General features: G+C 39.5%; 1 protein-coding gene across 5 annotated transcripts in view; it reads left to right on the top strand.

Moving 5' to 3' along the window:
• Positions 1–339: 339 nt before the first annotated feature.
• Positions 340–13,853, top strand: part of sema6e (sema domain, transmembrane domain (TM), and cytoplasmic domain, (semaphorin) 6E) — a 124,012-nt gene continuing 110,498 nt past the window's right edge. For 4 of the 5 annotated variants that reach the window (XM_046846362.1, XM_046846367.1, XM_046846368.1 and 1 more), the window contains exons 1-2: positions 340–563; positions 12,264–12,369. The gene's annotated coding sequence lies outside the window, so the exon portion shown is untranslated. The remainder of the gene's footprint in view (positions 564–12,263; positions 12,370–13,853) is intronic. The other variant, XM_046846363.1, reaches the window with a different exon arrangement.

Consider the following 13,853-nt stretch of genomic DNA (forward strand, 5'->3'; position numbering starts at 1 on the left):
TTTATATTTCTATGTCTATCATTACCCTCAGTCAGTCTTGCATTATCCTTTTAATCTACATCTTTCTTCCTTTCACACAGAACAACTATAAAACTCTAATTGTACTAAACTCTATGTGAAAATGCTACATTTGTGGGCTTTATTATTATTATTATTATATCTTTTTTTTTCTTTTTACTATTTCTGTAAATACGTTTCATATGAACCCTAATCCGCTTCTGAAGCCCTGAGGGGAAACTTTAAACGAGAATTTAGATGAAAGACTTTCAAGCGTTTCTATTGGACGGCCGCCTTGTAAATCAATACATATGGGCGTGGCTTTGGGCAAAAACACGCCCACAGTATCGAGTCGCTCCAGCGCAGTGTGCCTTGGCTCTGTAGGCGTGTGTATACACTTATAACGTTGTGTGTTTAAACTGAAGAAAAATTAAATAATAGATATAGACCTCGTGGGGAAAACTCAAGCAAATCGCATATTTTTGCGGTTTCTTTTACCACATTTTGCGGACAGGCTTCTGTTCTTCTGCACGGAGTCAGCTTTGAGGGGGGAAAAAAAGACGAAGGTAAATGGCCTGATTTTATTCCTCTGTCGGAAGTTTTTCTTTCTTTTCCATTAGGAGCTCGTGAATTGGAGAGTCACTGACGTGCGTGTCCGGTGCGTTTCTACATAGAGAAGTGTTTTCTGCATTGGGATTGAAGCGATTTCATTGAGCTCGGGCTGTTTTGCAGTGTGCGGCGCGACACAAAGCCCGTCTTGCGCTCACCACTGCAATTTAAAGTCCTGCACAGACCTCCACCAGTCTGCCTGTTTATGATCGCAGCATGCTGTTAGATGGGAGATTGCTTGAGCGTGTTTTTTGTTATTTTCCTTCCACGAGCACGCGATTTAATCGATATAAACTCACACCTTTTGTTGCTTTTTTTGCGCCGTGATTTGTGCACGCGTCTATTGTTTGCAGCTCAATCGTGGTGCAGTGTTTTGTTAAGGCGGTTCGATAAAGAAAAAAGGGGAAAAAATCTCGGCGTTTGTCTTGATGGGAAACAGACGTGTGATTTTAGAGGAATATTTATTTTATTTTATTTAAGAAGGAAACGGAGGTGATGAAGTTGCATTGGTGAGGGGACAGGATGCCAGCTGGCACTGCTGTGTGGATGGAGAAGGGGATCAGAGCGCATTTTGAGCATGCTGTCTGTCATTCAGCAAAGCGTCTCTGTGTTCCAATCGAATGGCACATGAATAGAGGAGATAGAAAGGTGCTGCATGGAGTTTCTGTAATTAAAAAAAAATCTAGTGGGGAGTTTGGGGTCAGGCTTTAGGGGTGTTGCGCATCCCGGTCAGGTCTGTCACGCAGTTTGGTATATTTGGTATGCAGAAATAATTGCTTATGACGCGTCATAATTGCTTGTTGTGATTAGTAGTTGATGTTGATCAGTTGTGAATAATCAGGAAAGCGCTCGCGCGCTCGCCCCTTTCCTTGTTTTCTTGATTAAAATTTTTTTTTTTTATTTTAAATTTTTTAAATTTTATTTTTTTTAGAGCAATAGACTAATCAAAATAATTATCAGGTCACATTATGTCCTTCTTTTAGTGAATACGCAAAAAAACCCTTTTTAATAATTTTTGAACGTTTTTTTTTTTTTCCTTCCCTTTTTTTCAAGTCTGAGAATAGTTTTTAAAAACTGCTTCAGCCATAATTGCCATATAAGTGCTCTTTAAAAAAGAGAGGAAAAAAAAAAAATTAGGAAGAAAAACACCGTTTTTTTTTTTTTTCTGATGCACAGAATAAGCCGAGTGGACCATAGTAAAATCAGGGGCGTTTATTATTTTTATTTTATAATAAACGATTTCCCTACTTCTACATGTGTCACACACTGACAAACGCCAGAATAAAGCATTTTCATAACGTCTTCAGTATGTATTGTGTCTTGTACTATGTATTTGATTATCATATTTAGATTGCTAGAATGAACACCCCCTTTACATTAAACAAGGCAGTCAAATCAAAATGTTGGAGTGCTTTATCATGTGATCAATCAGATAAGAAAACAGATTGGCTTCTTTTGTAAATAAACGAAGGGGCTGTTTTATGTTCCTGCACAGAAACTTGGCAAAGATAAATCAGCTGGTCATTTGGACAGGCACCTATGCAAACATCAACACTCAATGCTTATAGAAGTATAAATCAGCCGCTGATGTCGCTGGAAAATGTGTCGTGAAAAGTGTCATGGGAAAATGAAAATGGAAGATTAGACAAACAAGAGTTCAAGTCTCATTTGCTTTCGTACTTTTATTTTCCTTTCTTCCATTGAGACTAACAAGTTCTTAAGAGCAACTAACTGAAGCCCTCAGATAGGTACTAAGAAACAAATTAAGGTACATCTTTGTTAGAAAGGAGTTAGTATGACTAAAAAATAGTCAATGACTCAAACAGGGGAAGTTCTTTCACGTTGGTGCTAGGACAAAGAACAGCCGTGATGTATCTCTTGACAGATTCTGTGTCACATCAGCTAGGATCTGGAATGTAACTGTTGCAAAGCAGGATAAGTGCCTCCATGTAGGTAGGGGTCCATTTGTGCTTTTTGTAGGCATGCATTCATGTTTTGAACTTGATGTGGAAAGATACAGGAAGTCACAGATGGGAGGGAATGTAGCAGCGGGGTGACGTAGAGCTGTAAATAACTCTGAAAGATTGAAAACAAGTCGTGCAGCTGCATTCTGGATCAGTTGCAGGAGTTTGATGATACACCAGGGAAGTCCTGCTATTTCATCATGTCCATTTCCTGACCTCTATAAGCTTATTACAGTACTGTACTGCATGAGCAGTATTATTGGTAGAAATCTGTTCATGCTTTTGAGCTCTGTTCTCACATAATTTCATAAAAAATTTCTGTGCACAAAATGTAACATTTGTCCATGGAGATACCAGAATAATAAATAAATGTTTTAATACTAATACATCTGCACATTAGGCACCTAGGTTAGATTATTGGTTAAAAGCTTGGCATGTCAAGTTTTTCAGAAATGTCATAGTACTATTGCTACATTCTGAAAGAAATAAAAGCTCTTCAATCAGAAAACAGTGGGAAATTGAACATCGTATCATTTATATATCTATTTCCAGCATCATTAATTCGCACCAGTCCAAAAAAAAAAAAAAACAAGGTTTGTTATGGTCAGGTTTTACGAACAGTGAGCGGTCCTGTTCTCTTAAACTGTAAACTTGCTTCCTCCTTTCCCGAGCTCCACATCACCAGACCCTTAGCTTGTGTGGGTAATGATGCATATAGCCCGGGGTGTAATTTTACTTCCAATTTCCGCTGCTGTAGTTTTGCCCTAAATGATGTTACGCTGGCGGTGTGTTGCGGATGACTGTGCCTTCCTAATGGCTCTTTGGGTAATGACTGCTGAAATAGGCTTGGTGCTATGAGCACTGATCTAAGCCATCTACCATTCAGTATATTTTTTTCTTCTCAATTCTTTTCTCCTTTTTTGTCCTTTTCATCAGGATACAGATGGACATATTTTACATTTGAACCTTGTTTGCCCCATTATAAGACTTTATGACCAACATTCTGAACAGAGCAGGTTTGTCGCAACACACAACACTTCTTAATATTTGTAGCACTTTGTGCCGTTTCCCTCATATTTCACACTGATTGTTGTGGTGACAGTGCAGCCAATAGCTGGCAGATACACCTGGGGGGAGAAATTAAAAGGCAGCAGGAGCCTTTTTTTCTTCTTTCAATTCTTTTTATTAGGCAAGTGCCGCATTTCCCTGCATGGCTGCCCGTGTCCAGTATTGGGCCTTGTCCCCCTGGGGAGTGAATTATTACCTGTCAGATGTGGGGCCTCCACATCATCCATAACTTGAGTGTGACACGGGGGCAGCAGAGCCAGCGCAAATACGGCACAACCAGCTAGCCTTGGCCTTCGAGGATGGCTTCCTCTCTCGGGTGGGAAAAACAATCATACTGCTACTTCAGGTATTGCAAGCTGCATAGGGAACACTGAGCACTTCTACTCTTGCCTGGGATGTAGTCATACATGCTTTCATTTAACAAGTTTCAAACTTGTGGTTTTGTAAGTTATGATTTATGTAGGATGTAAAAATGTAATGTTTTTTTATTATTATTTAGGATTAAAACAAAGGAAAAAAAAATAGTATTTAATCTAAAACTGTTGTTGAGTAAATCGGTAAAATATCGGTTATTTACATTCATGAGATCATATGTAACACAAATTTTGCTGTAGGGGGGAAAACATGATAATTATAACTAAAGGGAGAAAACGCAATGGAAGTTTTAGGCAAAGTTAAGGAGAGCAAGAGCGTGTCACGGACTTCACATTGGACAAGTTACAGACCTCAAGTGCTCATTTCTATGCTGCTCTTGGACAGACTGGCTGGCTTCCAGTGGGCTTTTTAAGTCATTTATCAGAAACTTTAACCCCTTTTGTCAAACATGTTGGTTTGGTGCTTCTGGCAATTTCACAATGACCACAGAATTAGAGGGACGACGAATTGCCTCAATGCCTGCTGGGTTGAGCCGCTCCACCTAATATACACTAGAAATGGCATCAAATGAACAAATTTTACAGATAAGCAGACAGAGATGCAGCTCTTGTTAAACAAAATGCCTCCCATCGTCCTGTAGTTTTATTTTCCTATGTGGTTTGTGTTTAGGTGTGAATTTGGAGGAGGAAAACCATTGTTGAAATCCATGTGAGAAAGCAGCTTCTCTGAGTGCCAAAAGTCTAATTTAAGCAGAAATAGTGCATATTGTTGTTTTTTTTTTGTTTGTTCGTTTTTTTGGGTCAAATTTAAAAGTAGTATTTCATTTGGTTGTTTGTGTGTGATTGGTATGACAGCAAGAGCAAGCTTCTTGCCCAACTGCCATCTTGGAAAACAATGCTTGGATAACTGAGTTGCGAGAGTGAAATCAAACCGAGTTAGAACCAGCAGGCTGGCTAAATCATGCAGACACGGCTTTGTTTTTTTTTGCCCCTGGCTCCTCTTCGCACCAGATTACAGAGTGATGACTAACTCCATTTCATTGCACTTGGACATTCAGCTGCATCCCCAGCTCCCTGCTTCCACCACACAAGTAGCCTTTTGTACCTTTCCCCATTGGTATGCCAGCATTACGGGCTAAATCCCATAGCAATGGGTGAGAGAGAACTTCACCCTCTACTAACACATACCGAAGCCCTTTTTAATTACCCCCATCTCTGAATCTGAAACGGAACCGCAGGAGTATGATTTTGCACCCATATTTGTTAAAGAGCCTGCATACATGTTTTTGATCTCTCTCCCCCAAAGAGGTTTAAAGGTGCTCGGATTTTTTTCTCTGAATGATCTCTTAAACACTTTAAAGTGGAACAGCTCTTTCCACCCCCACATTGATCAGATGCTTGCATCACCGCTATCGTGAAGCTTTATTCAACTTGTTAATTTGAGATCTAGACTGAACTAAAAGTTGTATTATAAAGTGGGAAAAATGGTCAGCCATTATTTTGCTTTTTCACATAAATATATATATTTTTTAAACTTCGATATTTCGAATGTTTTAAAAATCTTCTTTTAGCCCTCTTTTGCAAGCAAAAGCACTCGGTTATCTTTTTTTATCCTTTTTTATTATTATTATTAATAATTAGTTTTATTATTACTTTATTTATTATTTTTTTTATTATTTTATTTTAAATCAGGCTCTGTGTTGCCTTTGGAAAGTAAATGCTTTTCCCAGAACTGTCCAAAAAACCCAAAACAAAACTGCTGCAGAGAAACACAGGGTGAAAATGAAGATTCTGTGAGAGCCCAAATCACCCCCCACCCCCACCCATCACACCAACCGTTGCTAAAGTCTATTTACCCTTTTTATTACTAACTTCCAGCATTTTTTATTTTTTTTAAGATTCGAATTTTATATTTAGAATTTGGGAATTTAACGATTCTTTGGCACAGTGCTCAACATGGCATTTAAAATATCTGCAGTACTATGTGAGTAACAGTTGGCCGCCTCGCTGCATGTTTTAAAAATGAGCCTTTTTATGGTTGTAAAAAGTGAAACGGAGCAGGAAATTAAAAGCCTCAAGATAAGACAAGTTTTATTTATTTATTTATTTATTGCACTTAAATCTGCACTTCCATCCAGCAGAGCTGCATCATCAGAGCCCATTCATTCAGGATGGAAGGGTTTCATCAGCAACACAGAAGGGCTTTGATGTGAGCATCGAAGATTTTCATTTTGGTTTTATTTGTGAACGTGGCCTTTCGTGGAGGCGTGCTAACTGTTCACAGTAAATCTAGTGTGACCATACGCACATTATGTAAATCCCACTAATTTCCCCAGACCTCCCAAAATAGAAGTCTCATTTGACCTTCAGGGAGAGAATCTTAGCGAGAGGCGGTCCATGTGTCCTCAGAGGAGCAGCGGGGTAACAGCAAGGCTGTGATCTCACGTCTCTCAGTCTAATGTTGGATTTTGATGGGTGGGAGGGTCTCCATGATGAGTGGTATTAGAGTTTTGATTTTTGGACTTTGTCGGATTTAAGATTTAAGGCTCTGCTTTCTTTGAGTTTCTGTGAATGCTGAAGACTATTAGCACAAGGTCTATTTTTAGAGCTAATGCTATGGAGAAGGGGCCAGTGTGGGGGTTGGTGGAGTGAGTATCATATCTCCCCTTGGAACAGAGCCAAACACCACTAGGGCCCCTCAGTTCCCCCTCTTGTATGTCTTTTTCATTCCTCAAGTGTGTGTCCTGTTAATCATATAATGACTCAGTTCAGTGTGAATGTGTGCGTGTGAGCACATACGCTTGCAGATGTGTGCGGTTGTGCAACTAAATGTTTTTCATGCCTTGTGTCTGTATCCGTTTAAACCATTCGCTGAACCTAAAACACACACATGCCCTCGCATACACACACATGCACACGCACATAGTATGCACCCCTGGTCTAACTTGATTTGATTTTTCTTTATTACTTTCTCACATTATCCCTATCCTGGAAAGCCGCTTGTCCCAGGGGACCGATCTCTGCTTCGCGCTGACGTACAAAAAGCTTGCCGTAGACAGATCGCAACCACACACAATTCCATTAGCGCTAACAGTTTGACTCAAATACAGCCAGCCATGGCTTAGTCTTCTTTGCTTTCTTTTTCTTCATGCTCAAGTCGAAGGTGTACCGAAATAGCAAGGGCAGTGGATGCCAGTATTATGGGGTACCACAATCATGTCAGTTCCCCCTTCTAGAAATATCTTTGGCCTTCATCATCTTTATATATGTCCTGAGATGGATCTTGTACTAGCTCCATCTGCTTGGTGAGTCAGCTAGAATATATATATTTTGTGTGTGTGTGTGTGTGTGTGTGTGTGTGTGTGTGTGTGCTTAGTCTTAGCCTAGTGTAAGCACACAAATGATTTTATAAATGGTGGCTAGTAGGGAAAGTTGTGGCTGGAAGGAGTGGGAGTCGATAAGATTGTTGACTGCCAAGTGTCTTCCTGAGATATATTTCTTTGTAAGTCACAGCATGTCTCAGCTGGAATTTGTATTCAGGCTCAAGGATTGCTGTTTTGAATGGACAGTATGACAAGCAAAGAGTTTTTTTTGTACAGAAAAGCACACAGAGATCAACAACCATTATAGTGGAATTAGCCTTGAAGTCAACAAAATCCTCAGCAATGCATATCTTTTACATTTCCTTTGTGCTCAAAGCAACTGCCAATTAACTGTCGGCCACCATATGTGTTTCAATTTGCTCTTTTACAAAATAAGCTAAAAATGTTTGGTTAACCGAGCCTTTGTGCTCTGTGGGCATCTGTCCTATTTTCAGTTCAGACAAACGGTGTGTTTTTATTTATTTATTTATTTATTTATTTATTTATTTATTTATTTATTTATTTATTCTTCCTTTCTTTTCCCTCTCTCTCCCCTAAATTAGCATGATAACACCCTGGAGAGGGAGTAAAAGAGCTAATCACATCGTTCTCTCTATCTTTTTCTCTGCGTTCATAGCAGTGGCTTATTGTGATACTGAACGCTTCATCGGTTAAACTAGCACTCTGATCTCCTCCATAAATCTCGCATATCGCAGACTGTCAGCAAATGGGGAAATGAAACACAAAAGGCAAATTGTATGTCTCTTTCTCGGCGGTGCACTTGATATTATGGTTGGTTAACAATCTTGTTCCTGAGCTATTATTCCATGTTAATCACATCCTGCTGGTCCTCTATGAGAAGATCATGGCCTTGAATTTGCAGAGGATGCTGCTACAAGAGGTGGGAAGGACATGTTTGAATTGCAGCCATTTCCATTGTGGTTTGCATCACTCGGGGAAGTAAAGAAAGTGAAAGCCAGCTGGCTAAAAATGTGTTTCCGTGTCAAGGTGCCAACTGGACAAGAACCCACCCGGTAGTTATTTCTTGTCACCCCCAAACCCTCTCTTAAACAACCAACCGACCCCAAGTCGTCTCTATTACTGTTTTGGACAGCCTGACGCCCACCAGACTGAAGGGGCTGACCCAAATCCAAGTCTTCCTCCCAACACAATCCCATAAGGTCACAGGGTCAGCAGTTAAGCATGGGCAACGGCATGGCCTGAATGGTAAAGAGATTGATTTTTGTCACTGGGGGTGGTGGGGGCAGGGATCGGAGATGGCTCAGGTCAGATCATTTGCCCCCTTTAAGAGCAGGGGGAGAAAAGAATGCACTGGTGAAAGGAGAAAAAAGCGGCGCATTCACAACATGTCTACTGTCTTTCTGCTCTCAACCCGACATCTTCAGCAAGCTTTGCTGTAGCCCAAAACAGGACATGGTGTTGTGCATCTTTTTTTTAAATAGGCAGCTGAAGGGCAAGGGCAGTCTTCCTTTGGTGCTGTACTGAAGTGTTGTGTTTAAAGAAGTCAATTCTTTTACCCTACTCGGTTGTTTTGATTGTTTGTTGCCAAGGTTTGGTCTGTATAACTTGGTTATTTGTTCACTACAGTCATGCTGTTCTTTTGGCACAGAATATAATTTATAGTTAGATTTAAAGTACACCTAATTATAGCATAGTACTCATTTTTAATAGTAGTAATAGTTCTTATAAAATAATTTCTAATTTAATCAGATCATAAGGGTTTTTTTAATGCTTATTTTGTCACCTTTTGCAAACAATGGATTTATTCTCAATAACACATCATTGGGACGATGATTGCAATAAACTTGACTGTTGAAATGCAAGTTTAAGGCACTGCTAATATAGTGCCTGTGTGCTCTTGTCCTATATGCATAGAAAGAGCTATATAATGGTATCTGGGCGAGCATTACGTGGCCTTCCTAAAGCTCAGAGCTTTATTCCAGATGACGAGCTGCTAAGTCTTCCTGCCTCCTGGGTCCGATTTAATCAGAGTAGAGCTGCTCATTGGGAAAAAGCAGCTGGCGATAGGGCAAATTCTTCTGTTTGGACGTGCCATGCTCCTGTCAGCTTTCCATGCTCTAGGTCAATTTTATGTGCCTTTATTGACTCTGAGCCAAGGAGAAATACGCATTGAGTTAAGGTTTTCTTCAGGCGTCATGTCGAAGTGCTGGCGAAAGATATATTTATTCTCGAAATCTACACCGTGGCTAACAAAGGAGGCCCTACATATGCAGGATGTTATTCCAGGAATCTGTTAAGGCAGTCATGCTCACGGTGAGCCACATTGAGACACACATTGTTAAAGTGCTATGGTGAAGCCTAGATGAGCAGCTATGTTGTAGCCGCTCTCTCTTTCTCTCAGATTTTATTTCATTTTTCATCTTTAAACCTGTATTTTAATGATAATTGATGCCCTATTGAAAGATCTTTTCATTGTAGTTGTTTTTCTGCACATAGATGCAAAATGAGACGGAACAGTCCTTGAAATAAAGAGAGCATTTTTAAAGAGTGATTACAGAAATGATTTCTGACAGACCTGATTGTAAAACCCGGACTGTAAAATGTGCACCTGCTGTGGGTTAAAGGTCATTAAAGTCAGCCGAAAAATAGACAACATTTTTCTTTGGAAAGTTCTAAAACATACTGAATGCATCTTTCTCAATTTCTCCCGTTCTGTCACTCGGCTGTCACCCAAAAAAACCATTAACTTTTTTTTTTTTTTTCTTTTTCTTCAAGGTTTCTTCCTTGTTTCATCTGTCGCCTCTGGTTTCCTCATTAGGGGTGTAAATCTACATCTGGATTTCTATAAAGCTTTGGTGTGACAATGTGTGTTGTAGAAATAAAGTTGAATTGAAGAGTACAGCAGTACCACAGTTAGAGCAATTTGACGGCTGGAAAATTAGGATGTCATTAAGACAGCGGGGTAGTATTTTTCTAACTAACTTGGTGTGTTGAGTTCAAAACAGATAGTATCATTTTCTTAGTAGGAAGTACCTGAAGAAAAATGAAGCAACCTCCTGGAACCAGTTCAGCGAAGCATAAAACACAATAATACACTGGCTGCCTGCCCAAAACTTATCACATGAACGGCAAATCTACACCATTTCGTTTAAGTTATATTTCTCTGCTCTTGGCTATTCTTAGCTACAGTAATGTAAGAAGCATTTATTGAGGGGGGGCTGCAACAACAAAAGATAAACTGAAAAGATAGAGGATCATGTACTATGCTATAGAGAAATAGTCAACCATTTTCCTTTTAGTGAAACTCTAGGGAGCAGGAGATAACCAGTTGCCTCCTGAGCTTTAGTTTCTCTGTGTTAAAAGCTTCAGAGAAATGCTGCTCAAACACCCACCTACTAGAACCTGGCCACAGGACGCCTGCTGCAGCTCAGCAACAAAGAAAAAGGAGCGCTGCACTGGAATTGGATTGAGTCCAGGTGCTTGCTGATAGTTTCATTTTAGCTTTAAAAGCCAGACTGAGCCAGACACGGCACTCAGGCTGTGGGTTGATTTCGAACTGGCCGCTTTGTAGTTGTCCACAAAATGTATGGGTGAGCTTGAGGCCTTGAAGTGAATTGGTATGTTTTTAGGTTTTCTCCTATAAATGGGCAACAAGGAGGTAAATGGAAACACTGCAGCGCACTGACAGCTCTGTGCATTTTGGATGAGCGTCTTAGCATGAATGCTTGCTGTTCTCATGAATCGGAAGTGGAAACTGAACGTTTGCTAATATTGTGGAACTGGTCTGATCAGAAGGTTGGCAATTCAAGCCCCAGCAAGCTGCCACAGTTGGGTCCTAACCCTCTGGGCTCCAGGGCTTCTGTATCATAGCTGACCCTTACTCTAACCCCAGCTTCCAAACAAACTGGGGTATGCAAAGAAAAAAATCACTGTCATGTAATGTGACAAGTAAAAGCTTTTTTCTTGCTTCTTCCTTTCTTTTAACATTTGTTTTTTTTTTTTTTTTAAAGGCAGCTCAAAATGACTTTAGTCACACATACATGTAGACAGACATATACAAAGCATTAAACCTTTCCTACTGGTCTATAATTCATAGATTCTTAATTCCTCGAATTAAGAGACCCCTCTCCAAGAGCACAACCAATTTAGCCTGCCCTCAGGGGGGCTTTGTACGTCGAACCTTATCGTACAATATTAAACACGAATATAATTAGATCAAAGTTTTACGTGCATTGTCTCCATTATTCTCCAGAGATATGAAATGGGTCTGTCGTAAGCACGTTTAATGCACTTTGTTCTTTGTTAGGAGACAGACACTGCTGATTAAGCCAGAGAACTTGGATGCAGAGGCTATTACAAGGAGCTACGTACAGACACTGGCTCAGACACGATAGAAAGATGAGGTAGTGGAGAAGCGCTTCCTAGTGCTGCAGGTCTGCACAAGTAAGGAAAACTGGCTGAGAGGAGCGTTAACTCGCAGCAGATTGAAGGAACAGATTGCACTCCACACAGATTTGGAAAGCCTCGGAATTGGATTTGTAGAGATTTGGTTAAAATTCTATCCATAATGAATGTTAAGTGAACAGTGCTTCCTTTTTATCATGCACAAAGACGGCACTTTCTTAATAAATAACTTTTACTTTGTGTGATTTGGCAGTGAGTGCTAGTGCAGTAAATGAACGGTGGCCCTTGAAAAATCGGGGGAAAAAAATATTTTTTGGATGCATCTGATTTTTATACGATTACATATAAAAAATATAATGGTGCATTGTAAATTATGGCTGCTATTCTTCCTGTTCATTAATGTGTGGAAACGCTTGTGTGTGTGTGTGTGTGTGTGTGTGTGTGTGTGTGTGTGTGTGTGTGTGTGTGTGTGTGTGTGTGTGTGTGTGTGTGTGTCCTCTTAGAGGGATATCACGACTTCCTGGAGAGATCCAGCTTTTTATCCAGAACATTCCTTATCCTCTCCGTCATGCGTCTGACACCCTGAAGTATCATTGGATGAGCACTGAGGTAGGAACCAAGGGGAAACAACTTGCTGAAATGTCAGACCCGAAATAACCCACTTTATTTTTTTTCTTGTCTTCTTGAATCTTTTGTTGATATTTCCTTGGTGGAACACAATTGCATTCTTTAAAGGAAATGTGTTTTGATTTGGCAGAAAATTGAAGTCGTGGCCAGCTGCATTATCTTGGGCTAGTTGGTCACCTCACGGTGTTGTTTGTTTTGTGGAAAGGCTTTTTTTTGTATTTTTATTGCCTTGTTGAGATGAACAGGTGCAAATGAAAACCAAAATCCTGTAAAAGAACTTGGTGTTTGAGGATAAATTAAATCCTTAGTTGTTTGAGGAAGGTGTGCAGGAGTGTGGGGGGTTAATGCTGTGATTTTAGGCATATTTTATAGTGTAATCTCGTTTTTCAATTTTTGTTTGTTAATCCGATCAATTTAATACATAATTATTAATGATGAGTTGTAGAGACTGTATTTAATAAGTGCAATCTCACCAACGATTGTATGGGAAAAAATATTGATGTGTTTGCTTCCAAGCAATCCTAATCACATCTATTATCTCAGCTACTGCAGACATGTTTTGGTTTGTAGACAAATAGCAAGCTAGTGTGCGCATGTCATGAAGTTGTTTGTTTGGTATTTCTGAGCATTTCCAAAGAACCAGTGAGGAAAAAACTATGAAAATAGCGAAATTCTTGGGAAAGCACCATTTTGGTCTGTGGGTCCTTCAGCGTACAGGTAGTGATCCTGCTTTAATCTTTATTTTACATATCACACCACACCACAGTTTTCTTATAAATACACATGTTTCTTTCAGAAGTGTGTCCAAAATTTAAAGAAAAAGTAAAAACCCGTATTCTGTATTTGCCATGAAATAGCCATTGAAGTTGATCTTGCACAACACCCAAATACAAACAAGTTTGTCCTTGTGATGAAAATAAGGCAAGCAGTTACACTCATGATAGAACGAGGGAATTTAATTTACTAAAGCCTTTCTAAAATATAAACTACAGTTGCTTCAAGGCTTAGTGGTCTTATTAGGAGCAGCAGTGGTCCTTGAGAAATCAGTCACTGTGGTTGATTGTAGAGTTGATATAAACAAATAGTGTGTGTGTAAAAAAAAAAAAACATTTATTATTGGCAGAGCAAACCTTTTCTGTACTTTCAAAGCATATATTTAACATTTAATGGTGCTGTTTACTTGATGCTCATTTGACATGACTATTATATAGCGTAATAATGAACAGGAACGATGCACATTTTAATGACACTTCAAAAAGTTGTTTTTTTTTTTTTTTTTTTTTATAGTCACCAATTTTATTATGCTGTAAAGGTCATGGGTTGGCTCCACCTGTCGGCTCACTGCACATCAGTTTTCCGACTGATCACTTTTATCCTATAAGGAAACATTTATATTCTGATGGGAGGGGTCTTCTCCACATTGATGATGCCTGGAACCCTGTGTAGTGGTATATTGTAAGTGTGTT

The sequence above is a fragment of the Silurus meridionalis genome, chromosome 4, assembly GCF_014805685.1.
Source record: "Silurus meridionalis isolate SWU-2019-XX chromosome 4, ASM1480568v1, whole genome shotgun sequence".
Classification (NCBI taxonomy): Eukaryota; Metazoa; Chordata; class Actinopteri; order Siluriformes; family Siluridae; genus Silurus; species Silurus meridionalis.